Source organism: Triticum aestivum, chromosome 1A, assembly GCF_018294505.1.
Source record: "Triticum aestivum cultivar Chinese Spring chromosome 1A, IWGSC CS RefSeq v2.1, whole genome shotgun sequence".
Taxonomy (NCBI): Eukaryota; Viridiplantae; Streptophyta; class Magnoliopsida; order Poales; family Poaceae; genus Triticum; species Triticum aestivum.
The window spans coordinates 161,496,583-161,515,638 of NC_057794.1; positions in this window are offsets into that span (position 1 = coordinate 161,496,583).

Sequence of the window (19,056 nt, forward strand, 5' to 3'; positions counted from 1 at the left end):
CCACCAGCCGCCTCACCAGCCCGAAGTAGCTACCGGACAGGGGCTCGCCAGGCCACATCCAGATTATAAGGCCCCTCATGGCATGGTCGGCCATGTTGTGAAGTTCGACCAACTGCTTCAGCTGGTCGCTCAAGGACACGGGGTGTTCGGCCTCAGCATACTGAGACCAGAACAAATTCTCCGTTGAGCTCCCCTCCTCAACCCGGTAAAACTCTGCAGCATCCAGCACACTGCGGGGAAGATCTGCAAACGCTCCTGGAGAGCTCCAAACTTGGGTAAGAAAAAGGAAAGTCTCCTTCACATGCTTGCTTTGCATATTGAATGCCTTACCCGCTACTATCTTCTTCGCCGCATCAATCTCCTGGAGGGCCTTGTGGGCTTCGGCCTTGGCGCTCCGGATGCTTTCAAGCTCCTGCGCGAGCTCGGACTCTCGCGTCTTGGAGTCAAGCTCCAAGGACTCATGCTTTTTGGCGAGAGCCTCGACCTCTTGTTGTACCTCGCCCACTCGGGCTTCTTGTTTCTCCCGTTCAATGCGTTCTTTGGCCGCTTTGTCTTCGTCCGCGGACAACGCCTTTCTTAGGGTCTCCACCTCGGTCGTGGCTCCTGACAAATTCATGGTGATCCTATTACTTTACACCGAACTTCTTTTTAACTATATAAACTAGGGTATATCTTACCTTTGCTCTCTTCGAGCTGCCCCTTGGTAAGTCCGAGCTCGTCCTCGGACCGCTTCAGGGCCTGCTTCAGCGCAGAGACCTCCGCAGTACGTGCGGCAGTGGCCAGCATGGAAGCCTGCACATACACATAGACATACTCTAATTAGACTCTTGAGTTATCATTTGATACTCTATTCGGCTTTTCTTCGCGAACACCGAACAGAGCATCAGGGCTACTATCTATGCGGTAATACTTTTATATTTTGAATGCTTACCTCAAAGCCTATTAGGAGGCTGGCGCAAGCTTCAATCGGTCCATTTTTGGCGGACTGAACCTTCTTGACCACCGCACTCATGATAGTGTGGTGTTCTTCATCGATGGAAGCGCTGTGAAGCGCTTCCAGCAAGTTGTCCGATGCCTCTGGTTGGACAGAGGACACCAGCACGGATGGTTGGCCCCCCTTAATGGGGAACCGCCTGCCGGAGTCCGGAATCATTGAAGGTTCCGACGCAGTATCCGGCTGGGGCCCAAACTCGAAGCCCGTAGGAGCCTCGCTCCCTTGGTACCCAGGGTCCGGGAGGTCACCGTGAGGCGCCCCCAGGATCACCTCCCCTTGGGTCGGTGCCTTTCGAGACACCACCTCGGCGTTGTTCGTAGGGCAAGGGGTGGAAGCTGTCGGAGGAGAACCGCTGTTCATATCCGACGAGCCCAAAGAGCCGCACGACGAGGGTACGTCGAGACGAGCTCGGGTCGGACTGCATAATCAGGTTCGGCATGAGCAAAGGCAGTACAATAAAACATACCATGAAGTACTATGGTTTTCGGACATTTACGACTTCGCTAGGGGCTTGTCCCTGGGTAGCCACTCGTCGCCGCTGTCGGCAGCCGTCGTGGCACAGTCGAGAGGGAGGGTCTTTCCCTTCTTGGACCCTTCAGCCTCCCCGGATGGGTCGGCCTTCCTTTTCTTGTCTCCCCCGACTGGGGGGAGAATTTTTCTCCTCCTCCTCGTTTCCGTGGGAGGAGTGCGCGTCGGACTCATTGGATGATGAGTCCGATAGAACCTTGCACCAGAGACCCTTTCGGGTCCCCACGGCCTTCTTCTTGGCCGTATTTTCCGGCACCTCGTAAGGTGCCGGAGTCAGCATCTTTGTTAGAAGAGCGTTTGCATGATCTTCGGGCAGGGGGCTGGGCAATCAAGCTGCTCCGCTGTCTTTATCCAGTCCTGTTAATGACATGAAAGCTTAAATCCAGCACATAACTAAACTAGGGCACGTAAATACCCTGAGAGATATAAAAGCCTACCGGATGGGCGCGGCGCTTTGGGCTGAGTCTGCGGTCCTCGGTGAGGGAGGGAGGCATCTCGGCGCCATTGAACAACACCCTCCAAACGTCCTCGTGCGTCATGTCGTAGAGCTCTCGCAGCGTCTGGTGCTGGGCCGAGTCGAAATCCCACAAAACAAATGCCCGTTGTTGGGACGGAAGGATCCGGCGGAAGACCATAACCTGGACCATGTTGACAAGCTTGATTTTCTTGTTTGTCATGTTCTGGATGCAGGTTTGGAGTCCGGTCAGCTCTACTGAAGAACCCCAGGACATGCCCTTCTTTTTCCAGGAGGTGATCCGCGTGGGGATTCCGGATCAAAATTTGGGGGCAGCCTCCCAGTTGGAGTCGCGTGGCTCGGTGATGTAGAACCACCCTGATTGCCACCCCTTTATGGTATCCACGTAGGTACCCTCGAGCCAGGTGACATTAGGCATCTTGCCCACCATGGCGCCTCCGCATTCTGCTTGCTGGCCTCCCACCACCCTCGGTTTGACATTGAAGGTTTTGAGCCATAAGCTGAAGTGGGGCCTGATGCGGAGGAGAGCCTCGCACATGACAATAAACGCCGAGATGTTGAGGATAAAGTTGGGGGCCAGATCATGAAAATCCAGCCCATATTAGAACATGAGCCCGTGGACAAACGGGTGGAGAGGAAATCCCAGTCCGCGAATGAAATTGTTAAGAAAAACTACCCTCTCATGGGGTTCGGGCATTGGGACGATCTGCCCCGCATTCGGTAGCCGGTGCGCGATATTCGCAGGTAGGTATCCGGCCTCCCGTAACTTTTTGATGTTTTCCTCCGTGACAGAGGAAACCATACACTTGCCTCCTACTCCAGACATTGTTGGAGTGGTTTGAGAATAAGAACGCGAGCTTGGGCGCTAGAGCTCGAGTGTGCGGGAATGGGTAACCGAGAAGGAAGAAGGCGTGGGTGAAAAAAGTAAATCTTTGTCCCTTTATAAGTGCGGAGGAGGCGATGGTCTGAGTTAATTTCCAAAGGAACACCATGGAGAGGTGAAAAGACTTCCTCGATCCGAGTTAATTTCCAAAGGAACACCATGGAGAGACACTATCCGGGAGATGTATAAGTCTGCCAGCTGACTAGCGGTTATACTCTCACGAACAGGTAAGAAATGGGCTACTTTGGAAAGACGATCGACAACGACGAAGATAGCATTATTCCCTCTCTTGGTCCTGGGAAAACCGGTAATGAAATCCATACCAATTTTATCCCATTTCCATTCAGGAATGGCTAAGGGTTGAAGGGTGCCAGCAGGCCGTTGATGCTCTGCTTTTACACGACGGCAGACGTCACAGCTAGCAATATACTGAGCAATTTCTCTCTTCATCCTAGTCCACCAGAACCTCTGGCGTAGGTCCTGATACATCTTAGTACTACCGGGATGAATGGTGAGAGGAGATTCATGAGCCTCCTTAAGGATCAACTGCCGTAGATGCGGGTTCTTGGGAACCACTAAACGGTTACCAAAGTACACAACACCATGATCATTTGTGGAGAAACAACTAGCACCTCCGCTAGCAATGTTCTCTTTGATCTTAGCTATTCCCTTATCTCGCTTCTGGGCAGCGATAATTTGATCCGTAAGAGTAGGTTTCGCCACCAAGGTGGAAAGAAATCCTTGACGAACAATGTGAAGGTTAAGCTTCCGAAATTCCTCATGGAGAAGTGGTTGACTTTGTTGTAACATTAGGTTGTTACAATAAGATTTACGACTTAGCGCATCAGCCATGACGTTGGCTTTCCCTGGGGTGTAAGTTATTCCTAAGTCGAAATCTATGATCAACTCAACCCAACGTCTTTGCCTGAGATTCAAATCCGGTTGGGTGAAAATGTACTTCAGACTTTGGTGATCAGTGAATATTTCGCAATGATTACCGAGGAGGTAATGTCGCCAGGTCTTAAGTGCATAGACTACGGCTGCAAGATCTAGATCATGAATAGGATAATTCTCCTCATGTGGGTGCAATTGCCGCGAAGCGTAGGCAATTACGTGTCGATCTTGCATAAGAATGCAACCTAGTCCTTGTCGCGAGGCGTCGCAGTAGATAACAAAGTCCTTGGAGAAGTCTGGCGGTACCAGTACGGGAGCAGAAGTCAGGCGTCTCTTCAGTTCCTGAAAGCTGTGCTCACATTGTGGAGTCCATTCGAACTTCTTATCTTTCTTGAGGAGTTCGGTTAGAGGTTTAGCAACTTTGGAGAAGTTTTCGACAAAGCGACGACAATAGCTCGCTAAGCCTAGAAAACTCCGAACTTGCTTGACCGATTCAGGTGGAGTCCAATTAAGGACGGCTTGAACTCGCTCAGGGTTAACAGCAATGCCTTTACCAGATATTACATGACCCAGATAGGTCACTTCTGACAACCAAAATTCACATTTGGAAAACTTGGCATAAAGGCGATGCTCTCGAAGTTTCTTCAACACTAGCCTTAAATGTTCGGCATGTTCTTCCTCGTTCTTGGAGTAGATGAGTATATCATCGAGATAAACTACGACGAATTTATCCAAATACTCCATGAAGATTGAGTTCATTAACCGAGAAAAGGTGGCTGGAGCGTTGGTTAAACTGAAGGACATGACGGTGTACTCGTATTGGCCATAACGAGTAACAAAGGCCGTTTTAGGAATGTCCCCATTTCTGATTTTGATTTGATGGTAGCCCAACCTCAAATCCATCTTGGAGAAGACTGAGGATGCAGCGAGCTGATCATACAGGTCGTTGATCCTGGGGAGCGGATATTTGTTCTTGATTGTGACCAAATTGACAGGTCGATAATCTACAACCATCCGGTCCGTACCATCCTTCTTCTTGACGAATAGGACGGGGCAAGCCCACGGAGATGAGCTAGGTCGGACGAAACCCTTTTTCAAGGACTCATCGAGTTGTTTCTTAAGCTCGGCTAGTTCTAGTGGTGCCATCTTATAGGGTCTTCTAGCAATCGGAACGGTTCCTGGAATGAGGTCTATTACGAACTCAACATCCCTGTCAGGTGGAACACCTGGCAATTCCTCTGGGAAGACATCCGGGAAGTCACGGACTACCGGAACGTCCTCAAGGTCTGGCAAAGGGCTGGCGTTAAGAGAATATAACTGTCGCTTGGCTATTCGGGTCAAGACATTGACTATCTTCCCCGAAGGATGGGTGAGTTGAATAGTCCTAGAGAAGCAATCAATTTGAGCATGATGAGCGAACATCCAGTCCATACCCAGAATGATATTAATATCTGAAGATTTAAGGGCTATCAAAGACGCGAGGAAAACAAGTCTGTCGACTTGGATTTCATTTCCATGGCTTACTCTAGAAGTTTGCCATTTGGATCCCGGAGTTTGAATTACCATAGAGGCTGGCATGTCACAGAATGCGATGTTATGCAAACGAGCATAGTTTTCAGATATAAAAGAATGAGAGGCTCCTGTGTCAAAGAGAACAGATGTCGGGTGGCAATTAACAAGGAGCGTACCGAGAACGACGTTGGGATCCTCTTGAGCTTCTTCGGCAGAAATACAATTGACATTGCCACGTGTAGCGGTGGCCGGCTTGGCGTGGAACACTTTCCCTGTCGGCTTGCCACGGCCAACAGCTTTAGCAGATTGGTTGGGGTTGGTCTGGGGACACTCACGCATATAGTGGCCAGATTCCCCACACTTGAAACAAGTTACAGAACTGGTACGTGGGGGAGCATTGTTGGTTGGACCCCCATAGGGCTTGGCTGGTGCAGACTGTTGAACAGGGCGAGGCGCCTGGAAAGATGGCCTCGGTGTGAACCTGGGTGGCAGGGCGGTGTTGGGCACCCACACGCGGCGCTTCTGAGGACCAGCACCGGATGAGTAACCCATGTCATGGCCATGCTTGCGTGTTGCGTCATAATCAGTCTGACCAGTTTCAGCACTGATGGCCTTGTTAACAAGTTTCTGAAAAGATGTGCACTCATGCAGATGGAGGTCGCGGCGAAGCTCAGGACTAAGTCCCTTACGGAACCTTGCTTGCTTCTTGGCATCGGTAGAAACTTCCTCAGTGGCATATCGTGCAAGGTTACCAAACTCCCTGCTGTAAGCATCCACAGAGAGTCGGCCTTGGGTGAAATTGCAAAATTCCTCACGTTTACGGTCCATGAGACCCTCCGGAATGTGATGTTCACGGAAAGCCTCGCTGAATTCAGCCCAAGTAGTGACATGGCCCGCTGGACGCATAGCTCCATAATTCTCCCACCATAGACTGGCGGGGCCTTCAAGATGATATGCAGCAAAGGTGACCTTGTCAGCCTCCGCTACCAGCGCGGAACGCAGTTTGTGAGAGATACTGCGAAGCCAATCATCAGCGTCGAGAGGCTCGACGGAGTGGTGGAACGTGGGTGGATGTAACTTGATGAAATCACCGAGTGACACCACGTTAGTCCTCTGATGGTGTGCCGTGTTCTGTTCAATACGCTCCAACAAACGGTTGGTCTCCCGCTTGTTACTTTCGGCTTCCATCATAACCTCGGCTAGGGAAGGAGGATGAGGCAGATCTGCATTCCTGACTTCACTGCCTTCGGCCTGCTCTTGAGGAGCAGGGTTAGTGCAAGTGTTGACCATCCTAGGTAAACAAGACAATGATTTAGTCAAAATGATGAAATTCCGACATAGGATACAGAATGTAAGGAATAACTCGAAATGCAAGATGATCATCCGTATGACATGGTAGATACAGAAACTGCTTCTTTATTCCATCGTCATACACACCATACAGGGTTTAGTACAAGACCAAACAAAGTACTATTACGGTGAAAAGAGGATTACATCTCATCGGAGGCATCCCAAGCTCCTATACATTATTTTTCTACATCTCCGGAAAGGGTACAAACGAGGTCATATCCCACGAGTCACGCAGGACGATAGACGACACAGCTAACACGAACTAGTGATACTACCACTAACTCAGACCGATCCGTAGTAGTCCTCGTAGAAGTCACCTCCATAGCCTGGAAGCTCAACATGATCATCCGGAAACAGACGATCTCGCGGAGCTTGTGGACCATAGGGGCTAGGATGAGGTCTTGGACCAACAGACGGTGGCCTGCAGGGACCGCGAGGTGGGGTGATGCCTCCTACATCACGCCAACCCATCACGTCTGGCAAAGCAGATCTCACAGGATAGAGATCGCGCATATCCGAATATCCAGCTTGCACCGCCGGTGCAAACCGAGTCAATGTGGCCCAGTGGTCAGCACGGGTATTGAAGAGCTCTAACCTCAAGGCCCGATTTTCACGGTTCTTATCCTCGAGCATCTCACCAGTGGTGCGAGTCCGTGAATCCTCCTGAGTGGGGTCAGCATAGATAGCCTGAAGATACCCTTGTGCTCCCGGAAGTGATCCTGGCATATACCGGAAATCAGAGTCCCGAAATAGACCAGACCTGACTCGCATGATGGTCATCATAGAGTAGGCGGCGTCCTGCACAGCCATCTCAATAGTAACCCCGAGTCCATAGGAGCAGTGAAGGGGCTCGGTGGATCCAGGATAAGATGGAAATATCCTGACAGTGCAGAGATACTGGCTTTCATTAAAGTCCCGAAATTGCTCTTCGACCGTGTACTTAGGATACCAACGGTATCCAGCCTTAGTCATTACCCTGACCAACATGGCAGTATGGCCGGGTACATCTAGGCATCGAGTCAGGCGAACCACTTGATTGAGGTCGCGAGTGGCCATCTGAAAGCACAATCATAATGCAAAGGCATTAGAATTTCTAGCAAAATTTCGGCAACATAACAGCTGTAAATGCTCAAGAAGGATTTTGAGACATTTGACAAAGGATTTCATACACACTCAACATCATCATATCAAGTTCTGAGTCCATCCTAGCAACATAATGTGGTAGTAGAACTGAACTAGGCTTGTATTCATCAAACCTATAAGGTACTACTAATTAGTAACACGTGAACCTGATAGAGAGAAAAGATCCTAATTCCTTAACCCCCGGTGGAAGAATAGACTGACTCAGATCAGAATGTCATAAGATAAAGAAGTAAAAAGAGCCTTATGTTCCAACCCACAAACAATTCCCCTACATATAACTAAAGAATTTCTAGACTCAACATCGACCAGTTTGGCTTGGAGAACCTACAGGCAGTCCGGCTCTGATGCCAACGCTGTCAGGACCCCGACTCGATGTCACATTGATCTAGCCTGTAACACCTCATATCACTTTGCGGCCTCACGCACGGTATCCCCACGGGTGTCGCCTTACCTTTGCCCGGGACCGTTTGCGCCTTTTGGCTCACGTATATGATAGTGTCGCTAGCATCCATATGATAAGGAGCCCGGGCTGACATGACCAGTCGTAAACCCAAAGTGGCACAGACTTACAGGGACAGGCATCCATGACCCAGCTTCGAACGTGTCGGTCAACAGCAAGTGGGTCCGGGCTGTAGCACTGGGCTAGCAGGACTCCGGTAAACCGGGCTGTAGCGGGCTAACAGGACTCCGGTACTCAATGCGTGACATTTCCCCGAAGGGACAGACACAGGAACGAAGAAGGACACATGCCGGCCAGCCTAAGTGTTCTAGAGCAGTAGCAAGCTACCATGGCTCAGCGGTAACACTAGGAGACATTTCCCGGTAAGAGAGGCTACTAAAGATAAACAACTAGATAGTCAGATCCCACACATACCAAGCATTTCAAACATACACACAATATGCTCGATATGTGCAAATACAACGAAGCATCACAACATGACTCTACGACACAAGTACTTTATTTAAGGCTCAGAGAGCCATACATAACATACACAAAGGTACGGGTCACACGACCCAGCATTCAAGTCATACAGTCATACAAACCAGCAGCGGAAGTAACTTGTCTGAGTACAGACAACTAATAAAATAAAAGAGGCTTGGAAAGCCTAGCTATACTACGTGGTCCTTCACAAGCTCAGGATCGCCACCTGGGCCTTAGCCTACTCATTGATGTCAACGTCTACGTAGAACCCATCAGAAGGGGTTGCAGCGTCTTCTGTAAAAATGTAAATTATAGCAACATGAGTACAAAGGTACTCAGCAAGACTTACATCAGATCCTACATACATGCATATTATCAAGAAGGGTTGGTGGAGTTATTGCAGCAAGCCAGCTTTGACTCTTGGCTAGGCTAACCTACGAGACTCCAACTTGAAATGGTTTTGTGTACACGAGTCCACTACTCACCACTTCAATACACTACCGAGGATCCACCTCCGTTTTCCTACGGAAGAGCCATCCTCGGCACTCACACTTATCTTGAGGCTTTTAGTAGTTTCCATTTACTTGTCTATGAACTGTATAGGCAACCAAGTAGTCCTTTACCGCGGACGCGGCTATTCGAATAGATCATGTTAACCCTGCAGGGGTGTACTTCTTCATACATGTTTCCACCACTTAGCGTCTGCACACGACATGTGCTTGGCAGACTTCAAGCGAAAGCCGACGTGGGTGTAGACCACGACCTACCTAAACACCTAAGCCTCTAGTCCAGGTTTATCGCCTATCCAGGTTCCATCCGCAGGGAGTCCGGTCGAGGTTTCCCATACGGCCCCGAACGATGTGAACAGGGTTCCCGAGATACCTAACGGGTATTCGGTACACCGTGCCACGTACCTACCGCATCACAGCCCACCCCTACGGTCAGCGCTGTCCACGGCCTCCAGTAGGCTACAAACACCAGAAACTACTTGCAACTCCTGGACAGAGAACTAGGGTGAATAAGAAGTCGAGCGGGGTCATATTTCAGGGCCCAGTGCATGGTAGTAGCTGTATCTTAAATCACACATACAGATCTCAGTGCTTAAGGTTGGCTTCAATGAAACAACCCACCATGTACTCCTACATGGCCTCTCATCGATACCTTTACCAAATCGTGTTCACCACACCACTCCCATTACCGACATAATCATTTCACTCTAGCCCATCACCCAGATGAACCAGACCTGACACGACTCTAAGCATAGCAGGCATAGCAAGGTAGGAACAACACATCCATAGGGCTCAATCAACTCCTACACATGCTAGTGGGTTTCATCTAGTTACTGTGGCAATGACAGGTCATGCAGAGGAAATGGGTTCAACTACCGTAGCACACAGCAGTTTGAAACGCGTTGTCTTAATGCAGTAAAAGAGAGCAGGAGCGAGAACATGGGTTGTATCGATATGATCAAATGGTTGGTTGCTTGCCTGATGGTTCGATGCACTGATACGGTTCTTCGTTAGGGTAATCACAGTACTCCTCGGAGGCAGAACCTGCCGCAAAGAACACCGATATACAACCATCACCAAACAATGTGCAACAGTATGATGCATGCATGAAACATAGCAATATGAGTGTGTTGGGCTAATGCAACTAAGACCAGAAAGGTTTGGACCAATTTGAATCAAAGATTCAAATTTTAGACCCAAACATGGCCCTTTAAAGTGTTTTTCCTTGTTCTGCATTAAACATCAGGTTAACTTGTTTAAACATGCATGAAAATAGTACAGATGGATAGATTGGATTTTTCTGATCATTTTTCATATATAATTTGTCTGATTTGGAGTTACAGAATAAAAGTTATGAATTTTTGAAATTTAAAATATATTCTGGAATTTCCTATATAAGATTAATTCCATAAAATCAATTATTGCGTCAGCCTGACGTCAGTGTGACGTCAGCAGGTCAACGGAACACGTCCGGGTCAAACCTGACAGTGGGTCCCGCATGTCAGGGTGATTAAATTAATTAAAGTTTAATTAAACTAAACCTGTTTAATTAACAGGGCTGGGCCCCACCTGTCATTGACTAAGGGGAGTCAACCAGGGCCCACCCGTGGTCAAACCCGGTCGGCTGCACCGGCGTTTAGCCGCCGGCGAGCCCGACGCGGCGGCGGAAGTGATTTTTGCCGTTCCGGCAACCAAACGAGCCGCGGAGGGCACCGGAGCGGAGCTGAGGTCGAGCCGCAGCTCTTGGTGGAGTCCGTTGGGGTCGGGGTGGCCGGAGTTGGCGCCGGCGACGACTTTGGCGGCCACCGGAGTTCGGCCAAAGTCGAACTTGTCGCTAGGGGGATCGGTGAGGTGCGGGGAGTGCACGGTTGGACCCGACGCAGCGTGGTGAGTGCGTTGGACACCGCGGGTTGGCCGGAGGATGGCCGGGGGCACGTCGGCGACGAGATCCGCGGCGGTGTGTGCGTGTGATCTTCGTGCGGTGGCTACACGGCTAGGGAATGGGAGAGAGAGGGTCGGAGGGGTAGCTAGGCTCACAGCGCTCCCGTAGAGGCCACCGGCGGGGTCGGGGACGAGCTGAGGCGGCGACGGCGTTGAAGGGGATCTCCGGCGACGGCGAGCTCGGGCGAGGTCGGTGCGGTGGTCTCGGGTCGCACGAGCACACGGGGCTCGGCTAGCTCGATGAAGTGGACGGCGGCGGAGCTCCTGGACACGGTGGCACGGCGTGGGGTTGACGGAGGGCGTGGCTACGGCGAGGGGGTGGCGGCGATGGCGTCGGCCATGGCGTGGGAGAGCGAGGGGGAGGAGCTGGAGAGAGGAGGGGGTGTCTGGGGGGTTCAGAGGAGAGAGGGAGGGCGATTCACGGCGTTAGCCGGGCGAGGGAGGCGGCGAGGCGGCGAGCAGGTGCGTGGCACCCATGCGGTGCTCGCCGTCGAGCACCTGCCTGCCTGCCTGGCCGGCAAGCAGCTCGCTGGCGCGGTGCTAGGCTGGGCTGGCAGGTGGGCCGGGTGCTGGGCGCCAGGTAAGCTTTTCCCATTTTCTTTCTGTTTTCTGTTTTTTTAATACTTCTGCAACTTTGTTGAATTAAATAAAATACTTAGGCTACACCTAAAATCACCAAACTACTCCTGGTCCATAGTTGGATTATTTCCAACATGAAACATTTTAGTTTGGAGATATTTGAGCATTTAAATATTTTATATAATTTTAAATGCCCAAATTCAAATATTTATGATTTAATTCAAAAACCCTAGGATGGCCTAGGAAAATGTGCACCACTTTTGGCAGAGGTTCTGAACCAAGACAAAAATAATGGGCATTTTAGAAGGGCATTTCAGGTTCATTGAAATTTATTTTTAGTAACCCTAGTTGGTTTCAGAGGGGACTGGGGGTTCTGTCATCCCCATTTCAAGTTTCTAATGAAAGAGTAAACATGATGCAACACTCTAATGCATGGCTAACTAGGATGTGACAACTCACCCCCACTCAAAAGAATCTCGTCCCGAGATTTGGGTTCCTCCGGGAAGAAGGCGGGATACTCGAGTCGAAGACGATCCTCCCTTTCCCAAGTTGCTTCATCCTCAGAATGGTGCGACCATTGAACTTTGAGAAACTTGATATTATGACGTCGAGTGGTACGCTCGGCCCGATCGAGGATACGAATGGGGTACTCCCGATATGTAAGATTATCTTGGAGATCAAGCGTTTCGTGGTCCACTCCACGGATGGGATCAGAGAAGCAACGCCTGAGTTGAGAAACGTGGAAGACATCGTGGACTCTGGAGAGGTGCGGAGGTAGTTCCAACTGGTAGGCAACTTCTCCTCGTTTGGCGAGAATGCGAAAAGGTCCAATGTAACGAGGAGCCAATTTGCCTTTGATACCGAAATGATGGGTTCCCTTCAGAGGGGTAACCCGAAGATAAGCCTTCTCGTCAACCTCGAAAGTCATAGCCTTATGTTTTCGGTCATATTGACTCTTCTGATGGGATTGGGCGGTTTTCAACTTTTCACGAACGATGCGAACTTGCTCTTCTGCTTCCTGAATCATATCCGGGCCAAAGAATTGTCTTTCCCCGGTTTCTGACCAGTTAAGGGGTGTTCGACACCGTCGTCCATAGAGAACTTCAAAAGGGGCTTTACCCAAGCTAGATTGATAGCTGTTGTTGTAAGCGAATTCGGCAAATGGAAGGCACTTCTCCCAATCCATTCCGAATGAGATAACAGAGGCTCGAAGCATGTCTTCTAGAATCTGGTTGACGCGTTCTACTTGACCACTCGATTGAGGGTGAAAAGCGGTGCTAAAGGAAAGGCGGGTTCCCATAGCGTTTTGGAAACTTTCCCAAAATCGAGAGGTGAAAAGACTTCCTCGATCCGAGTTAATTTCCAAAGGAACACCATGGAGAGACACTATCCGGGAGATGTATAAGTCTGCCAGCTGACTAGCGGTTATACTCTCACGAACAGGTAAGAAATGGGCTACTTTGGAAAGACGATCGACAACGACGAAGATAGCATTATTCCCTCTCTTGGTCCTGGGTAAACCGGTAATGAAATCCATACCAATTTTATCCCATTTCCATTCAGGAATGGCTAAGGGTTGAAGGGTGCCAGCAGGCCGTTGATGCTCTGCTTTTACACGACGGAAGACGTCACAGCTAGCAATATACTGAGCAATTTCTCTCTTCATCCTAGTCCACCAGAACCTCTGGCGTAGGTCCTGATACATCTTAGTACTACCGGGATGAATGGTGAGAGGAGATTCATGAGCCTCCTTAAGGATCAACTGCCGTAGATGCGGGTTCTTGGGAACCACTAAACGGTTACCAAAGTACACAACACCATGATCATTTGTGGAGAAACAACTAGCACCTCCACTAGCAATGTTCTCTTTGATCTTAGCTATTCCCTTATCTCGCTTCTGGGCAGCGATAATTTGATCCGTAAGAGTAGGTTTCGCCACCAAGGTGGAAAGAAATCCTGGAGGAACAATGTGAAGGTTAAGCTTCCGAAATTCCTCATGGAGAAGTGGTTGACTTTGTTGTAACATTAGGTTGTTACAATAAGATTTACGACTTAGCGCATCAGCCATGACGTTGGCTTTCCCTGGGGTGTAAGTTATTCCTAAGTCGAAATCTGTGATCAACTCAACCCAACGTCTTTGCCTGAGATTCAAATCCGGTTGGGTGAAAATGTACTTCAGACTTTGGTGATCAGTGAATATTTCGCAACGATTACCGAGGAGGTAATGTCGCCAGGTCTTAAGTGCATAGACTACGGCTGCAAGCTCTAGATCATGAGTAGGATAATTCTCCTCATGTGGGTGCAATTGCCGCGAAGCGTAGGCAATTACGTGTCGATCTTGCATAAGAATGCAACCTAGTCCTTGTCGCGAGGCGTCGCAGTAGATAACAAAGTCCTTGGAGAAGTCTGGCGGTACCAGTACGGGAGCAGAAGTCAGGCGTCTCTTCAGTTCCTGAAAGCTGTGCTCACATTGTGGAGTCCATTCGAACTTCTTATCTTTCTTGAGGAGTTCGGTTAGAGGTTTAGCAACTTTGGAGAAGTTTTCGACAAAGCGACGACAATAGCTCGCTAAGCCTAGAAAACTCCGAACTTGCTTGACCGATTTAGGTGGAGTCCAATTAAGGACGGCTTGAACTCGCTCAGGGTTAACAGCAATGCCTTTACCAGATATTACATGACCCAGATAGGTCACTTCTGACAACCAAAATTCACATTTGGAAAACTTGGCATAAAGGCGATGCTCTCGAAGTTTCTTCAACACTAGCCTTAAATGTTCGGCATGTTCTTCCTCGTTCTTGGAGTAGATGAGTATATCATCGAGATAAACTACGACGAATTTATCCAAATACTCCATGAAGATTGAGTTCATTAACCGAGAAAAGGTGGCTGGAGCGTTGGTTAAACTGAAGGACATGACGGTGTACTCGTATTGGCCATAACGAGTAACAAAGGCCGTTTTAGGAATGTCCCCGTTTCTGATTTTGATTTGATGGTAGCCCAACCTCAAATCCATCTTGGAGAAGACTGAGGATCCAGCGAGCTGATCATACAGGTCGTTGATCCTGGGGAGCGGATATTTGTTCTTGATTGTGACCAAATTGACAGGTCGATAATCTACAACCATCCGGTCCGTACCATCCTTCTTCTTGACGAATAGGACGGGGCAAGCCCACGGAGATGAGCTAGGTCGGACGAAACCCTTTTTCAAGGACTCATCGAGTTGTTTCTTAAGCTCGGCTAGTTGTAGTGGTGCCATCTTATAGGGTCTTCTAGCAATCGGAACGATTCCTGGAATGAGGTCTATTACGAACTCAACATCCCTGTCAGGTGGAACACCTGGCAATTCCTCTGGGAAGACATCCGGGAAGTCACGGACTACCGGAACGTCCTCAAGGTCTGGCAAAGGGCTGGCGTTAAGAGAATATAACTGTCGCTTGGCTATTCGGGTCAAGACATTGACTATCTTCCCCGAAGGATGGGTGAGTTGAACAGTCCTAGAGAAGCAATCAATTTGAGCATGATGAGCGGACATCCAGTCCATACCCAGAATGATATTAATATCTGAAGATTTAAGGGCTATCAAAGACGCGAGGAAAACAAGTCTGTCGACTTGGATTTCATTTCCATGGCTTACTCTAGAAGTTTGCCATTTGGATCCCGGAGTTTGAATTACCATAGAGGCTGGCATGTCACAGAATGCGATGTTATGCAAACGAGCATAGTTTTCAGATATAAAAGAATGAGAGGCTCATGTGTCAAAGAGAACAGATGTCGGGTGGCAGTTAACAAGGAGCGTACCGAGAACGACGTTGGGATCCTCTTGAGCTTCTTCGGCAGAAATACAATTGACATTGCCACGTGTAGCGGTGGCCGGCTTGGCGTGGAACACTTTCCCTGTCGGCTTGCCACGGCCAACAGCTTTAGCAGATTGGTTGGGGTTGGTCTGGGGACACTCACGCATATAGTGGCCAGATTCCCCACACTTGAAACAAGTTACAGAACTGGTACGTGGGGGAGCATTGTTGGTTGGACCCCCATAGGGCTTGGCTGGTGCAGACTGTTGAACAGGGCGAGGCGCCTGGAAAGATGGCCTCGGTGTGAACCTGGGTGGCAGGGCGGTGTTGGGCACCCACACGTGGCGCTTCTGAGGACCAGCACCAGATGAGGAACCCATGTCACGGCCATGCTTGCGTGTTGCGTCATAATCAGTCTGACCAGTTTCAGCACTGATGGCCTTGTTAACAAGTTTCTGAAAAGATGTGCACTCATGCAGACGGAGGTCGCGGCGAAGCTCAGGACTAAGTCCCTTACGGAACCTTGCTTGCTTCTTGGCATCGGTAGAAACTTCCTCAGTGGCATATCGTGCAAGGTTACCAAACTCCCTGCTGTAAGCATCCACAGAGAGTCGGCCTTGGGTGAAATTGCAAAATTCCTCACGTTTACGGTCCATGAGACCCTCCGGAATGTGATGTTCACGGAAAGCCTCGCTGAATTCAGCCCAAGTAGTGACATGGCCCGCTGGACGCATAGCTCCATAATTCTCCCACCATAGACTGGCGGGGCCTTCAAGATGATATGCAGCAAAGGTGACCTTGTCAGCCTCCGCTACCAGCGCGGAACGCAGTTTGTGAGAGATATTGCGAAGCCAATCATCAGCGTCGAGAGGCTCGATGGAGTGGTGGAACGTGGGTGGATGTAACTTGATGAAATCACCGAGTGACACCACGTTAGTCCTCTGATGGTGTGCCGTGTTCTGTTCAATACGCTCCAACAAACGGTTGGTCTCCCGCTTGTTTCTTTCGGCTTCCATCATAACCTCGACTAGGGAAGGAGGATGAGGCAGATCTGCATTCCTGACTTCACTGCCTTCGGCCTGCTCTTGAGGAGCAGGGTTAGTGCGCGTGTTGACCATCCTAGGTAAACAAGACAATGATTTAGTCAGAATGATGAAATTCCGACATAGGATACAGAATGTAAGGAATAACTCGAAATGCAAGATGATCATCCATATGACATGGTAGATACAGAAACTGCTTCTTTATTCCATCGTCATACACACCATACAGGGTTTAGTACAAGACCAAACAAAGTACTATTACGGTGAAAAGAGGATTACATCTCATCGGAGGCATCCCAAGCTCCTATACATTATTTTTCTACATCTCCGGAAAGGGTACAAACGAGGTCATATCCCACGAGTCACGCAGGACGATAGACAACACAGCTAACACGAACTAGTGATACTACCACTAACTCAGACCGATCCGTAGTAGTCCTCGTAGAAGTCACCTCCATAGCCTGGAAGCTCAACATGATCATCCGGAAACAGACGATCTCGTGGAGCTTGTGGACCATAGGGACTAGGATGAGGTCTTGGACCAACAGACGGTGGCCTGCAGGGACCGCGAGGTGGGGTGATGCCTCCTACATCACGCCAACCCATCACGTCTGGCAGAGCAGATCTCACAGGATAGAGATCGCGCATATCCGAATATCCAGCTTGCACCGCCGGTGCAAACCGAGTCAATGTGGCCCAGTGGTCAGCACGGGTATTGAAGATCTCTAACCTCAAGGCCCGATTTTCACGGTCCTTATCCTCGAGCATCTCAGCAGTGGTGCGAGTCCGTGAATCCTCCTGAGTGGGGTCAGCATAGATAGCCTGAAGATACCCTTGTGCTCCCGGAAGTGATCCTGGCATATACCGGAAATCAGAGTCCCGAAATAGACCAGACCTGACTCGCATGATGGTCATCATAGAGTAGGCGGCGTCCTGCACAGCCATCTCAATAGTAACCCCGAGTCCATAGGAGCAGTGAAGGGGCTCGGTGGATCCAGGATAAGATGGAAATATCTTGACAGTGCAGAGATACTGGCTTTGATTAAAGTCCCAAAATTGCTCTTCGACCGTGTACTCAGGATACCAACGGTATCCAGCCTTAGTCATTACCCTGACCAACATGGCAGTATGGCCGGGTACATCTAGGCATCGAGTCAGGCGAACCACTTGATTGAGGTCGCGAGTGGCCATCTGAAAGCACAATCATAATGCAAAGGCATTAGAATTTCTAGCAAAATTTCGGCAGCATAACAGCTGTAAATGCTCAAGAAGGATTTTGAGACATTTGACAAAGGATTTCATACACACTCAACATCATCATATCAAGTTCTGAGTCCATCCTAGCAACATAATGTGGTAGTAGAACTGAACTAGGCTTGTATTCATCAAACCTATAAGGTACTACTGATTAGTAACACGTGAACCTGATAGAGAGAAAAGATCCTAATTCCTTAACCCCCGGTGGAAGAATAGACTGACTCAGATCAGAATGTCATAAGATAAAGAAGTAAAAAGAGCCTTACGTTCCAACCCACAAACAATTCCCCTACATATAACTAAAGAATTTCTAGACTCAACATCGACCAGTTTGGCTTGGAGAACCTACGGGCAGTCCGGCTCTGATGCCAACGCTGTCAGGACCCCGACTCGATGTCACATTGATCTAGCATGTAACACCTCATATCACTTTGCGGCCTCACGCACGGTATCCCCACGGGTGTCGCCTTACCTTTTCCCGGGACCGTTTGCGCCTTTTGGCTCACGTATATGATAGTGTCGCTAGCATCCATATGATAAGGAGCCCGGGCTGACATGACCAGTCGTAAACCCAAAGTGGCACAGACTTACAGGGACAGGCATCCATGACCCAGCTTCGAACGTGTCGGTCAACAGCAAGTGGGTCCGGGCTGTAGCACTGGGCTAGCAGGACTCCGGTAAACCGGGCTGTAGCGGGCTAACAGGACTCCGGTACTCAATGCGTGACATTTCCCCGAAGGGACAGACACAGGAACGAAGAAGGACACATGCCGGCCAGCCTAAGTGTTCTAGAGCAGTAGCAAGCTACCATGGCTCAGCGGTAACACTAGGAGACATTTCCCGGTAAGAGAGGCTACTAAAGATAAACAACTAGATAGTCAGATCCCACACATACCAAGCATTTCAAACATACACACAATATGCTCGATATGTGCAAATACAATGAAGCATCACAACATGACTCTAAGACACAAGTACTTTATTTAAGGCTCAGAGAGCCATACATAACATACACAAAGGTACGGGTCACACGACCCAGCATTCAAGTCATACAGTCATACAAACCAGCAGCGGAAGTAACTTGTCTGAGTACAGACAACTAATAAAATAAAAGAGGCTTGGAAAGCCTAGCTATACTACGTGGTCCTTCACAAGCTCAGGATCGCCACCTGGGCCTTAGCCTACTCATTGATGTCAACGTCTACGTAGAACCCATCAGAAGGGGTTGCAGC